Genomic DNA, 15,080 nt, shown 5'->3' with positions numbered 1-15,080 from the left:
TGTTCACAGAAAACCATGGTAACTGCTTAGGACCAGAAACATAAGCTGGTCCTAAGTATAAGCTGGAAAGTAAGAGGAGGTTAAAGGAAAGGGGCTAAGTCTGCCAGGAAGTGTATGTTTCTGATGAACACTTGCAGCCTGGATGGAGCATTGTTTGATCTTTGCTATTGCAAGAAATATCTGCAGGGAGCAAGAGTGTGGACTATGGGCATGGGCTGTAGGTGTGAGCAGTGGGACTAGATCTTCTCTCTGGAATGGAAGGGAAGCCAAATGCTTTGACAAGGGTTAAAGTCAGAGGAAGGCAAAACATACCTTAGCTCTGCTGGTGTTTCTGTGTTTATCCTTCAGAAACAATTCAGATCCAAGCCAGCAAAGCTCATTCCCTTTTATCTTGGGTTTAAAAGATGTAGGGAAGTCAGCTAGGTGTGGTGAGACAAGAGACCTAGAGGTCTGCAGCACAGCTCTGCTCTACAGTCCACAAGCTGTGTCACATGAGGAAGTTGTTTGACTTCTCTGAACCTCATTAGTACATTCAAACAAGGAAGGTATGACGTGCTCTGTGGATGGGATGTGAAAATTAATCATGTCAATACAGTGATTAAAATAAATAAATAAATAAAATAGAATTCACATTAATGCATTGTGTGACAGGGTCAACCTAGTGTCATTCTTTGATGCCTCAGAGTTAGAGCCAACTATGTGCCTTGCCTTTTTTCCCACTTTCTGTTATCCACTGCCTTCCCTCTCCTGGAGGAAACCAGGATTACTTTAGTGTCTTGGGAGCAGGGCTGGATGAAGTGTGATCTCTTCCCTGTGCACGATCCTAGCAATCCCTGAAGCATGCAGTGGCTGGCAAACGGGTCTGGAAGACTTTTGAACATTTAGCCCAACTCTGAGGCCTGCTGAGGGAAGGATGAGGGGGACAGGCAGGGAGAATGGGGTGGTCTGTTTATATATTTCTGTCTTGTATCCTAAATATCTTTCAAAGAGGTGATTTTTAAAAGTGTATGGTCCCCGAAGCAAAACATCAGGTGAATGAGATGCCTCTCTGTGCTGTGTTGTGTTGTGGAGTATTACTTTAACTAGGCAAAGATATGTTACATTTGTTTATGCTGCAGAATATTACTTTAACTGTGTGTTACTTTTGTTTGTGCTGCATTTTTTTTTAATGATGTAAGGATGTGTGTTTAATCATGTTAAGATGTGTTGCATCTGTTTCACCTTGCCTGCCTAAGGTACCTGATTAGTCTAATAAAGAGCTTAATGGCCAATAGCTAGGCAGGGGAGGGGTAGGCAGGGCTGCCAGGCAGAGAGAATAAGTAGGAGAAGAAATCTAGGAATGGGAGGAAGTAAAAGCAGGAGGAGGAGGAGGGAATGAAGGAGACACCCAGGGCAAGAAGCCAGGCAGTCGTCATCAGCCAGACACGAGAAGCAGAGAAAGTATGATAAAGAAGGAAAGAAAAGTAAAAAGCCCTGAGGCAAATGTAGATAAAGAGGGACAAATTAATTTAAGTTAAAAGAGCTAGCTAGAAATGAACCTAAGCTAGGCTGAGGATTCAAAACTAATAAGTCTCCGTGTCATGATTTAGGAGCTGGTTGGTGGGCAAAGAGAAAAGGCCTGCTATAGTGGTGATTACAATTGTGGTTTGCAAACCCTTTTTAAAAACATCAGGTGTCTGTGAACCCCACGTGTTAGTCCTGCTTCACATAAATAAAGATTTGGGGTTCTTACTGTAATTTACCACAACTCAGATATGCAGAGGAAGTACCTAATTTGGTCAGGTTTTTGCATGCTGCCTACGGGTTAGTGGAAGAAATATCTTCATGTATTTATTCATAATTTTAAATAATTCAATGTCCAATGGCATTCAAATTTCAATCTGAAAATGAAAGCACTTTCTTCTGGTAAGTTCTACTCTCAGCAAAAACAAACGAACAATAAGTATGCTCTGGCTTTGATTGCCTTCTCTTTCCTCTTTCTAAACAGTAAGTGGAAAGGGGGGTCAGTTAATGACCTCACAGCAGAAGATCTGGCTGTCCCTGGCTGTCACCTTGGTCCCACTTCCTCCTCTCAACTACGGGCTGTCGTTCAAGGTCTGGCTTCCTCCTTTGTCCCTGCAGAGCCCAGGCTGCCTCTGTCACAGTGGGGCGTTCCTTGTGGCCACTATCTGCATGGCCCTGTCCCTATGCAGGCCTCTTACCTAGTCCCCCAGCCTCTGCTGTTAAGTCCAGCGAAGCTGTGACTGCGAGTGTCCTCTCATTGCCCACCCTACATTGCCAGGGTTGTTTCTGTCTTGGTTGGTTATGCTACCACTTGAAGCGGCCACAGCTGAGTTTGGCGGCAGAACTGATCAGTGGGCCCTTTTAAAGCCCTAGACTAGGATTGGATGCAAAGGCCAACACTCGAATGGCTAATTTCTTGCAGCAAATGGACTTCTTCCGTGGTTCTAACCCAAGTGGGGGAGAATAGACTCACCCATCTGACCCATCATCTTCCTAGTTCTGTCCTGCCCTCCCTTGAACACTCAATCTTCAAACACCCTTTCCCACTGAACCATAAATCGCATGTCCTGATCATGACAGGGACTGAGTGAAAGAAGCCCCTCTCCACGACAGGAGAGAAGGCATAAGGGATTAAACCCCTCTAGAAGATTCTCTTTCAAGGAGATAATCTGGCTTGCAAGTTATCCAACAGTATACACTTATTTTGCATGCCAGAACTGACTGTTGCCATTTTTTCCCTTGTTACTTTTTTCTGTAACAAACTCATGTCTTGTCCGGGCAGACCTGATACTGATCAGATGCATGAGATGGATTAGGTATTTAGGTGAGGAACTCACTGATGCTGAGTTAGCTTTCCGTTATTGCAATAAGTCAGAAATATCAAACTTGAAGGAGAAGTCTGTTTTAGGTCATGGTGACAGCTTGTGGTGAAGGGACCTTGTTCATTTCATGGTTGGAATGAAGTGCCTGGGGTACATAGAAGGGGCCAGGGTCCCCATATCTCACAGTGAGCTAGCTTGCTCCAACTTGGCCTCACATCTTAGCATCTCCCAATAGTGCTATAGTTAGGGACCACAGTCTTCTGTTTTTTGTTTGTTTGATTTCCAAGACAGAGTTTCTCTGTGTATCCCTGGCTCTCCTAGACCTCACTCTGCAGGCCATGCTGGCCTCAAACTCAGAGATCCACCTGCCTGTGCCTCCCAGGTTCTAAAATTTAAAGTATGTGTCATCATACCTGGCTGGGACCACACTTTTAACATGTGGGCCTTTGGGGACACTCTCCAAACCACAGCAAATAGTATGTGGTATACAGTCCTGGTGTGTGTGTATGTGTGTGTGAGAGAGTATGTTTGTGTGTGTATATGTGTATGTATGTATGTGTGTATGTAAGTGTGTGTGTGTGTGAGAGAGAGAGAGAGAGAGAGACAGAGAAAGAATAAATAGCTCTTTCAAAAGTATAAGTATTTAAAAAGTAGACATGAAGTTCTTCAACTTGTTTTATGCAGTGCATGAATTTTCCACATTTTTCTGTCAGTTCTTGGAGAAGACCTTATTTTCAATGGCCCCATGCCAATATTTGGTAATATAATTTATTTAATCTTTGTAGTTATTTAACTCCTTTGGTTTTGTGTGTTTCTACTTTTTTTTCTTCTTTACCAAGAGCGTGGCCACTGAGTACACTTTAGTGTATTTGTCTGTTTACCTATTTCTGTCCTGTCACTATACTGCCTTCCCTAGCCGAAGGTGGCTGGCAGTGTTAGCTGCCTTTTTTACCATGCACCCAGGAATAGAATGTAATAAAAAGACAAACAGAAGAGGGAGAATAAACAGAAAAAATGGTTCACTGGTGCGGATGAGCAGATGGATTTCTTTGCCCCTGGGCATGCGTCTGTGGAATTAACTTCCACAGGTGGAACTGCAAATCAAGAGTTATGCATGCCTGCATTTCAGTTGGAATCAATACACCAGGGCACATCTATGAGGCAGACTGGAGAGTCTGAGGCCAGGCTTGTTTGCAGGAGCCTTTATCAGGGAAGCCATTCCAGGGAATGGCATGGGAAGGCTCTTGTAAAAGAGCGTATCTGTCTAGCTCCTCAGTCTTAGCAGTCAAGGGTATCAGAGGGCATGTGACTTCATCCCCTTTCAGGGTGGCTCAAAGCGACTGACAAGCTCTTTAAGGAAGAGGACAGCATATTGGGCTTCTGGGAGAAAGGCCTACCACTGGAAACACTGAGCACCATGGTTGTGGCTGGAATAAATGATAGGCTGGGGCCAGGCATGGTGGCTCATGTTTGTAACCCCAGCCCTCAGAAATGGAGGCAGAAAGATCGTCATGAGTTCCAGACCAGCCTGGGATACGTTGTGAGTTCAAGGCCAGTCTGGCCTACATGATGAGATCTTGTCTCAAAAACAAAACCACATAAAACATGACCCACTGAAAAGAAAATAGACTAGGAAGAATCCAGGTGGCATGAGGGTGGCTGGCACACCCTATCATCTGTTCCTTGCCAACAACCTGAGATGCACTGTTTTCAAGTACTTACTGTTGTAAGATAAATAAGATAACCTGTGTACCAGTAAACACACTATCACCTTCTCTCTTTCTCTCTCGTAATATTGTATGCCTTATTCGAACTGTTTCCTTCTCACTCAAAAGTGTGTCTTGGTTATTCTCTGTGTTGGCACACATAATTCCTTTGTCCTTTTAAAGTGCATAGTAATACTCTATGAAACACCAAGAACAGTTCTTGTCTTAGGGTTTCTATCGCTGTGAAGAGACACCATGACCACAGCAACTTGTATAAAGAAAACATTTAATAGGGGATAGCTTCCAGTTTCAGAGGTTTAGTCCGTTATCTTGATGGTGGGACATGGCAGCATGCAGGCAGACGTGATGCTGGAAAAGGAACTGAAAGTTCCACATCTTGATCAGCAGGCACTAGAAGGAGTCTGTGACATTGGGTGTAGCTTGAGCATATGAGACCTTAAGCCCACCCCTACAGTGACACACTTTCTCCAACAAGGCCACACCTAATCCAACAAAGCCATACCTCCTAATAGTGCCATCCTTATCTGGACTATTTTCTTTCAAACCACCACAGATCCCAACTTCCTGGCAGTAAACATTTGCTAGTTTCTAGTCTATTACTGTTATGGACAAGGCTTTGGTGAGCATGCCTATTTTATGAACACATTAAATCTCTTTGAGCTCAATACTCTGAAGTAGATTTAGGAGTTCCACACACTTACCTCTCAAAGTTATTTTTAACATGGATCTCAAGACAAGACTGGGTGAAGCTAACTGTGACTCTAGTTGATGCTAGAGTTGGGACCATGGGATTTAAAAGTCACTGATAGAATCTGGGTCTAAAATGCTATATCATTGGTGAAGATGCAGGCCAGCTCTGGAGAGGTCTGCAGAGAGCTGGGTTTGCTTGTACTTGGCCTGGTGAAGGAAGTGACCAGACTGAAATCTGGTCCTTGGAAGTTCCGGACTCCTGACTGGATAGGGCTTCAGGATCAGTGGGCCCATTTGGAAACCCACAAACAGTGATGGGGTGAAGTTGTGGATTTGCTTGTTTGCTGATAACCCTGTGGCTCAGGGAGGATGTGCATGGTGGGGGGGGGGGCTTCTCCCACTCTAGGTGCATCATCTTGTTCAATACAAAGTGACCTGTTCCCTGGGTCCTGCTTCTCCTATTGACTATGCTGGTCTTATCTTGTCTGCAGTTCTTGTTTTTTAAAAAATTTTATTTATTATTATTTGTTATTGTTGTTTTGAGATTTTGAGATAGGGTTTCTCTGTGTAACAGTCCTGGCTGTTCTGGAATTTGCTTTGTAGACCAGGCTGGCCTTGAATTCAGTGATCTGCCTGTCTCTGCCTCCCAAGTGTTGGGATCAAAGGCGTGTGCCACCACCGCCCTTGTCTGCAGTTCTTTATGATGCCAAGAGATGCACCCAGGATGAGTTTTTGGTGATGGGTGCTGAGTCTCAGTCTCAGTGTGTCTGAGAAAATCAAATCAGACTTCTCTAGTCAACAGCCAAGGTTTCCAGGACAGTAGAATTTTCTCTTTGAGGTCAGAATCTTTTCTCCCTCTCTCTCCCTAGTCAGAAAGAGATCAGGAGATGACGGTGGGAAGTGAGACCTTAACTGAAACCCAGCATGACCTAACAGACTTCCTCAGTGGCTAGGCTGCCTCCAACACAGGGAAGATCGGGTACAGGAAAGTCTGTGCAAGATGCTTGCCTGAAAACATGACTAAGATAGAGGTCTCAGGGAGCAAGTAACTGGGCTCTCCTGGTGGGCTGAGCTCTATGACTGGGTAACTGTGCTTTCAATACTTATAGACAAATTATCATGCCAATTTACCTCCCATAGTAGTGAAAGGCTTCCATTTCCTACACACTTTACTCACAGTCAACATTATTTCTAGCCTGACGGGTGAATAATGGCCTCTCTCTACTGAGATCCTTTGTCTGTCCCTGCTTGGTACTTACATCTTTCTGTGCTTATAAACTGGGCTCCTCAGCTCCCCATCACTATTATACAATACCTGAGATAGTTAACTTATAAAGACAAAAGTTTCATCTTGTCTTAGTTTCTCAGGTTTCAGTCCATGGTCACTTGGTTCCATTTCTTAGTGCCTATGACAAGGCAGCCACCATGACAAAAGCATGTGGAAAGCAAAACCCTCCACCTTATGAGCCAGGAAGGAAGGAAAAAAGATAGGTCCATAACCAGTCATCTGAAGAGCCTCCACTGGCTCTGCCTCTTATAGTTACCAATACCTCCTAATGGCACCATCCGGGGAAACTGAGGTTAAACACTGGGCCTTTGGAAGACAGTTAGGATCCAAACCAACCTAGGCATTTCTAAACCCTTCTGTCAGGAGGCTCACTTGAGCCCAGGAGTGTGAACAACCTTGGAAACACGATGTGTGTTTCTCTCTGTGTCTCTGTCTCTCTCTCTCTTTGTGTGTGTGTGAGTGTGTGTGAGTGTGTGTGGTATATGAGTGCAATTGTGTGCACTGGCTTGCATATGGCAGTCAGAGGAAGAAAATCCAGGGACTCACCTCTCCCTTGCCCCTTTACTGGGTTCCTGGTCCTGACTTCAGGTTGGAGGCTTGCATGCCAAGCACTTCTTGTCAGTGGAGCCCTTACTAGCCCACTGTAGAATATTTATTAGTCATTTTAGTCAATTTAAAAAATTTAAAACTTATGGGTTTAATTCGGGAACAGGTTCATTTTTACATAATTTTATATATTGATTTGTGATATTTAAATCTGCAATTATCTAGAATTTGCTTTCTATCACAATAGCAGGTTGGAAGGTTGGGGTTGTTCTTACATTCCCCCTTGCCATCCCACTCAGAGGAAGCAGGTAGCCAGTTCTCCGGCATCTCTTGAAGCATCTACCTTTTTCCCACCTCTGAAATGGCAATGTGCACTCTGGCTGAGTTCCTACCTCTTTATTTGATAATCTTTGGGAAGAAATCTCCAAGGGAGGAGGTTTATGTTGTGGGACTTGGGGATTTCCCTGGCCCATGCTGACCATGCACATACACACACCCATATACCTCACCAGACACACTTGCACATGTAGTGTGTGTCTGTTTCCATCTCAGGCTATCTGTGTGTATATTTCTCTGTCACCACCAGAAGTGATACACACTCTCCTGTGGCATGACATCTTAGGTAAAGGTTAAGCTCTCAAGCGGTCCAGAGAAATATAATTTAATATAGATAGGATTGCAGTTGGGGGGTCCCTTAGCTTGACTATAAGATGCGGTGCCAGAGCGCTGAGCTCAACAAACTCAGCATGCCACTTTTAACTCCATCAGTCACTCCATCTAATCTTTCCATTTCAGCCCTGAGGGAAGGGGATTGCTTTTTACAAGAACAGTGTGGCAGCAAATATGTGTGTCTTGGCTGTTAGACTACACGTGGCTCAATGGGAGCCTCACATCAGGAGAAATGCAGAGGCTGAGCCTGCAGGGTAGCCCGCATCTGGCTTGCTGGGGCAGACAGGTTTGCTGGTGTGCTTTGTAACTAGTTCACTGTGACAAGCTTCCATGGACGTGGGGAGGGTTAGCCCACAAAAGGTGTGGGCAGGATGGTTTCTCCTGAGTCCTCTTTCCTTGGCTTGTAGACAGCGTCTTCTCCCTGGGTCCTTTGTATGTGAACTAGTTTCCTCTTCTTAATCATTGTATGGGGGAAGGGATGGCAGTCTTTGAAAGTGAATAAGGCTTTGTCACCTCAGGGGAGCAATAACTCAGGGGAATAGGGTCCCAGACTATCCAAGCCCACCAAAGCTACCCCAGGTTGGAAGCTTCCAGGTCCTTTGTCTCACAAAGGCAATTAAAGACTTTCACAGACAATAAGATGGTAAGTTTTAGAAAGGAGTTTATTATATGTTTATTTATCATATATAAATATATATTTCTGATAAATACATATGTCATATATGTCATCTGAGATATATATCATATATACATATGCATACACGTACACAGAGGGGGGTGGAATTTATTAGAGTGGTTCAGGCAGTGATCCAGCTAGTCCAATAATGGCTGTCTACCAATGGGACATTGAAGAATTCAGTAGTTGTTCAATCCACAAGGCTGGACATCTCAGCTGGTTTCTAGTAGATGCCAGAATCCAGAAGAAGTAGGCTCTAATGCCAGTGAAGAAACTGACTTCCCAGCGAGAGTGAGAGCAAACAGGCAGAGCTTCCTTCTTCCGTATCCTTCCATGTCACCAGAAGGCGTGGCCCAGATTAAGGGTGGATTGTCCCACCTCAAATGATTTAAGAAAAATCCCTCATAGATGGACCCAGCTGCTTGGGTTTTAGTTGATTCCAGACATAGACAAGTTGACAACCAAGAGAACACAGTCCATCTGAGCCCAGTTTTCCTGTGTGTCTGTTTGTCTTTTCTTCATTTCCTCATATCATCCTAGTCAGGTCTGTCTCCTAAACTGTGCTGGACACAGCATGAGGTATTCACTTTGTGAGTGTAAATGGTGGAGCTGGGATTTGAACTTGGGTAGCATGGCTCTGAAATCTGTGCTCTTAAGAACTAAACTAGAATATTTTTTCAGATGGGTTTTAAAACCTTGTGTTTGCATGTTTGTTTTCTTCATTGGAGTTGTGTCCACATTCCATAGATTTCGAACTGTGGAATTCCTTTTTAGTGATGTTTTCTAGTTATCCTAATTCATCTTCAATTCTAAAGATGATTTTGGGTTTCTTTTTTCAGAGTTATGAGTGCTTTTAAGTTTATAGGTTAGCTTAGGGGCTATACCATGGCATTTTTTTGTATTAATTTTATCAGAGAACGTGGTGTGCTTAACCACCCATTCATTTCTCTGAATTTGTGATGATTGTCTTTTATTGCACTGCTATGAACACTTCCTATGATAATACTTGAACATTTGAAATGTTTTCACAAAATAGCATGTCAACTCAGTAAAGCTCGCTGTGTACTTCAAACACACTCTATCTGTTGGAATTGTTAAATTTCCATATAAGTATTTTGAAGCTAACTATAATCTTGTCAACATAACCTTCCATCCTACACACACACACACACACACACACACACACACACACACACACACATCACCCCACTTCTTTCTTCTTTTGGTTTTACATATGACCATACAATGTGGTTCGATGTATAAATGTCTGTGACCACTACAATTTCTTTAGAAATTCCATCCTTTATTAATCAAGTCCTCATCCTTGTTGGATGTTTGGACCTTAAAATGTATTTTGTAAGATGTGAGCAGTTCACTAGTGCCTGTTATTAACATTTCCCTGACACATTCTTGTTCACTTCTTGGCTTTCTTTTTCCGTTATCGTCTTCTTTAAGGAGCATGTCTTAAAACAACAGTTGACCGATGTGAGGCACAGGAAGGGAAATGACTTGGCCTAGGAACTGTTCGCTTATTGTAGTTAATGATACATTTAATGCTTCTTTGGTTTTATTTCACTCTGTGTCTATTACCATTTCATGCTTATTGCTTCAATTCCCAATTTTCCTGCCTCCTCTTTGTTTGATCATTTGTCTTCTTTCTCTTCTCTAGCAAAGTGGGACACCATAGTTGTGTGTCACTCTAACAGTAGTTGTACTTACATCAATGCGAAGACATTTTACTTAATGTCTACCTGTCAAAGTTAAGACTTGCATAGTGTTCATAACCTCTAGAATTCACAGAAGCCAGGAATTGCTAATGTGTGTCTACTTCAATTTACTTTTCCTTATTTTTTAGTCTTTATTGTATATAAAGTGCTACTTATTCATATTCTCCATTTCCCACTCATTCCTGTATATTAGTTTAAAACAACAATTTTTAATATTATACAAAATGGTGAGGACTTAGGAGTTATATACAATTTTAACATCTCAGGGAAAAGTTTTAGTCAGGGTACTGCAGAGAAACAGAACAGACAGTCTTTCTATTATCTATCCTCTGTCTGTCTGTCTGTCTGTCTCACTGCTATCTATTTCTGTCCACCACCTCTGTCTTCTCTGCATCCACCATCAAGATCACTACATTACAACAACACTGCCTTTTACTTTAATTTTCAGCAATTTGCTGAATCTGGAAGCAGTGCTCTTCATACTGCATTTTTGCTGAACTTCTTGAATCTATAAACTATGTCTTCCACAGATGTTACAAATTTGTAGCCTTTGTTTTTTTCAAAACCATGCTTTTCTGCACCAATCTGGCTGTTTTCCTTTGATTTACGAAGCTTCCGACTTTCCTCCAGCCAACAGAATGCTGATTGGCATGTCTTTGGGGGGGGGGGGGGTCTATTGGCTGCAGGTGAATTATTAGTCTTCAGTTACCAAGCATACTTGAATCTCTTTCTAATTCCTGAAAATACTTTTAGGAGATCCAGAATACTTGGTTTAAAGGCTTCCCCTCTCTCAACCATTTAAAAATCATGCTCCATTATTTTCTTGCCTATCTGATTTCTGATGAGAAATATACACTAATCAGAACTTTAAAAAAATTCAGAACTATTTTCCTTTGTCATTCTTTAAAAATTGTGATTATTGAAGACAAAATTATGACATTTTCTATTGGGATTTTCAGTATATATAAATGTAATTAATTTAACAATAGTAATATCATGGCAGAGGATAATGCACTCTCTTGCAGAGCTTCTGTTCGCCTTTGCACTATGTTTAAGGTCAATTGAGAGAGAGATTACTTATTCCAAAACATTAGGACAACATGCATTGTTGATATGAAAGGGGATGAGTGATGTCTTCACATTGTTTGGAGGGTGGCCACAATGCGGGGTGTCTTTCATAATGGAGTCTCAGTGCTTGGGTTGAAATGCTCTCCAGGAACTTGCCATGGGGATGAATAGAAAATCAGGGTGGAGGACCAGCTTGTGCTGAAAGAGAGGCTGGAAAAAGAAGCAGGTCTTAGACAGATGGAATCCTGTAGCATGAATCTTAAATGGTCTTTTTAATAAAAACAAACCCAGAGCCAGGTATTGGGGTGAATGCTGGAAGATCAGAGAAGCCGAATAAGCCACAGCTACCTCACCTTGCCAATTCCTCAGCTGATCCTGTTTTCTCAGACTGGAAGCCTCTGAGTCCTTATTCAAATAGATCTCAGCTGAACTGCTTCTCAGAAAGCCTGAAAGCTTAACCAGGCTAGTTCCTGGTCCTCATGCCTTACATACCTTTCTGCCATCACTTCCTGGGATTAAAGGTGTGAGTCACCATGCCTGGCTGTTTCCAGTGTGGCCTTGAACTCACAAAGATCCAGGAGGATTTCTGCCTCTGGAATGCTAGGATTAAAGGCGTGTGTGCCACATTTTCTGGCCTCTATATCTAGTGGCTGTTCTGTTCTCTGACCCCAGATAATTTTATTAGGGTGCACAATATTTGGGGGAACACAATATCACCACAGAGTCCTGGGAACCTACTGCAAAAGAGGGGCCTGTGGGACATTGCAGGGGACCATCTGGAACTCAGGAAAGGGGTGCAGGGAGAACTTGATTGCAAAACAGAGGTGCTGATGAGGAATCTCAAAGTGGGGAAGAGTCATGGTTTGAAGAGGTCATAGGAGAAGGTCCACTCGCCTGCGAATGAAAAGACTGGGAAAGAGTAAGCTACTCCTTCTTAGAAGGGCTGAGGCGGCAGTATTTTTAGGATGGGCTGGGTTTCAACATCAGAAAGAGCCTTTGGTAAAGGGTTGAAATTGTAGACCAGGTAGAGTGGGGGCTTCGTGAATAGTGGCATTCTGTGTAGAAGGAAGTTGGGGTAGCGGCTGTGGTTGGCTCTTCCGGGGAAGATGGGAAGATGATATACAAGACTGGTCAGACAGCCTCAGGTTTCCTGTCAGAAACAGGCTGGGCTATTGGAAACTTCATGATAGCAGAAGAAAACAAATAGTTGACAAGAAGTTCTGCTTGGTAATTTGTCCTAAGTATGGTGTTTAAAATCGAAGGCACAGTGGCCATTTTAATTGAGGTAATTACTGCTCTGAGAAGCACCCATCATTCTAACTAATGGGAGTTATTCTTCGCAGGCCTTTGTTGGGCTGGATGATCCCACTGTGGTTTTCGGAAACTGGGGACTGGGGAAGGGGGGATGGAAATGCCTGGTATGGGGTACATGTTTTCATCTCATGGTGATAAGATGGTTTTGGAGCTCAACAGGGATGACGGTTTATCAATAATACTGAGTTGCATAGTCATTTTTCATGTTGTGTGTAAGAAACATTAAATATTAATCTTTTCTATCAAACACTGTAAAACATGTGTTCGTGACAAGCAGTGCAGATCTTTTACTCTTTCTTATCTTGTAAAACTTTTATGAAAATGTTCGAATCCTAAGCAGTATTTTAATCCACCCACCCAGTAAAACCTTTGTGTACACAAAAGCCCCGCTGGATTCTCAGAACAAAAGTGAATTCCATGGCCCATCCCTTCCCCCTTCCCTTCATTCCCTTTGCCCTGATTCTTTAAAACTAGCTAACTGCAAAAGACAGTGAGATCATCCCCCAGTCAGTGGGGGAAAAGATACAGTCACCACCTTCAATAAAAACCAAGGGCAGTTCTTACCCAGGTATACTTGCTGGTTTGAGCACACCTTCTTGATCAAGAGTAAAATTTTCCCATCTAAGGTTCAGGGGGTATTTTGGTTTGTTTGTTTTTTATTAAGAAATTTTTATTCATTTTACATACCAACCACAGATTCCCCCTCTCATCCCTCCTCCTTCTCCCCTCCAGCTCCCCCCCCACCCCCCACCCCCGCCAGCCCCTCCTCTGAAAAGGTAAGTCCTCCCATGGAGAGTCAGCAAAGCCTGATACATTCAGTTGAGGCAGATCCAAGGCCCTCCCCAGGGGGTATTTTGGAAGAAGGGGTGAGAAGTATGTAAGAGCTGGAAGATAGGGGGAGGGGCTATAACATGCCATTCTCTAGACTCACCCAACTACAGCAATCATTCGCTCACAACACCTGTAGTTACCTATATGGGACCCATACAAGATCAACTATCAACAATAAGTCAAGGAAGGGAGAGGAACTCATGGAGCCTCACCCTTTCACTCTGAACTATTGGCTATTGGTAGTTTCTGGGAGAGGAGAACAACTGTCTTTAGTTGTGTGCAAACTGCTGAGCCTGCCGAGCTCCATCGGATAGCTCCACACCCATTGTCACACAGATAGCCCTGGTTAATCTCAGTGGCTCACAAAACAAAACATATAGTCAGGAATGAGAGGAGAGATTTGCGGGGAGGAGGGGGTTGGTAGGAGTAGTAGGGAGGTATGGAGAGAGAATGGTTGATATGCATTGAAACCATGTGCAAAATTGCCTAAAAACCAAAATTCAATTAACAATAACAAAAGGAATAGCAATGGCGTCGTAAACCAATTAAAAGTTTCTTCTCCTTCACCTATTCCACCTTTCTCTAGCCTCAAGTGTTATTGCAAACTGTGTTTTCCAGCTGTGTTCTCCCACCCCCAAACACATTAGAGTTCTGATTTTTTGTAAGAAAGAAGGGGAGAATGGGTATTAGGTTGGTAGATTGCTGGAAGCTTTGTGATATTTGATAAAGATTAGATCTAAGTCCCAGATCTGTAGAATCAGAAGGGAAATAGTTGGTGGCTGCTTCAAGCTTGGGGCTGGAGCATCCTGCTGGGTTAATAAGAGCTGTTCTTTGGATTCTGGTGTCATTAGATGGGATTCCAACCCAGGATGGACTCAAGATTTTGTTGACTTTAGCCATCAGCGAAAATTCAAAATTCATCTCCATTGGGTCATAAAAATTGATTTGAACACCTATGTTTTGAGAAGTTGAGCTACTACCTAATTTTACCAGGTCCTCACTTGGGTAATTGAAAGGAAGAACCATGCAGTGAGCTGCTGGTTAAAGCGGAGCATCTATGGCCATGTCGTCCCTATAATGCTAAAATCATCCATCCATTGCTCATCCTTTGTCAGGTACCTGCTGCAAATCAGATCTGATGTCAGGCACTAGGAACTCACAAATAAATAAAGGGATGGTGCTGATGTCTGAGACCCTCAGTGCGACAAGAGGGAAAGTGGGTGCTGCTGGGTGGAGAGGTCTTTGCTGCTGTTTTGTAACTCATGGTGACTGATTTCAGCATTTCTGGACTTTGTACTCTGGTTTATTTCAGAGGGCAGGGTTGGAGGAGGGGAAAGATACAGAGAGAAAGGCAGAGAGAGACAGAGACAAAGAGAGACAGACAGAGATCATATAAAATCCCTAGGTTTGTTTTGTTTCTTGTTTTTTTGTTTGTTTGTTTTGAGACAGAGACACCATGGTTAAAGGAAAACCCCTAAATCTTAACATCTCAGCAGAGGTACTTTCTTACTGAAAATGGCTGGTGAAAGAAAACATCTGTTCTCAAAAGCCTTTCCTGCTCAGGACCAACATTTGGGTTTTATTTCTGCCTTGCTTTTTCTCTGTTCTGTTCTCAGCATCCCTGTTGGTTTTTCAAGGAGGGATTTTCCCCATTATGCCCGGCACAGTAGTATTTGCACAGAGCCAGGAGAACAGGGTGGCTCGAGAATGTACTTCTCG

Source organism: Peromyscus leucopus, chromosome 5, assembly GCF_004664715.2.
Source record: "Peromyscus leucopus breed LL Stock chromosome 5, UCI_PerLeu_2.1, whole genome shotgun sequence".
NCBI classification, from domain to species: Eukaryota; Metazoa; Chordata; class Mammalia; order Rodentia; family Cricetidae; genus Peromyscus; species Peromyscus leucopus.
This window is presented reverse-complemented; position numbering follows the sequence as displayed.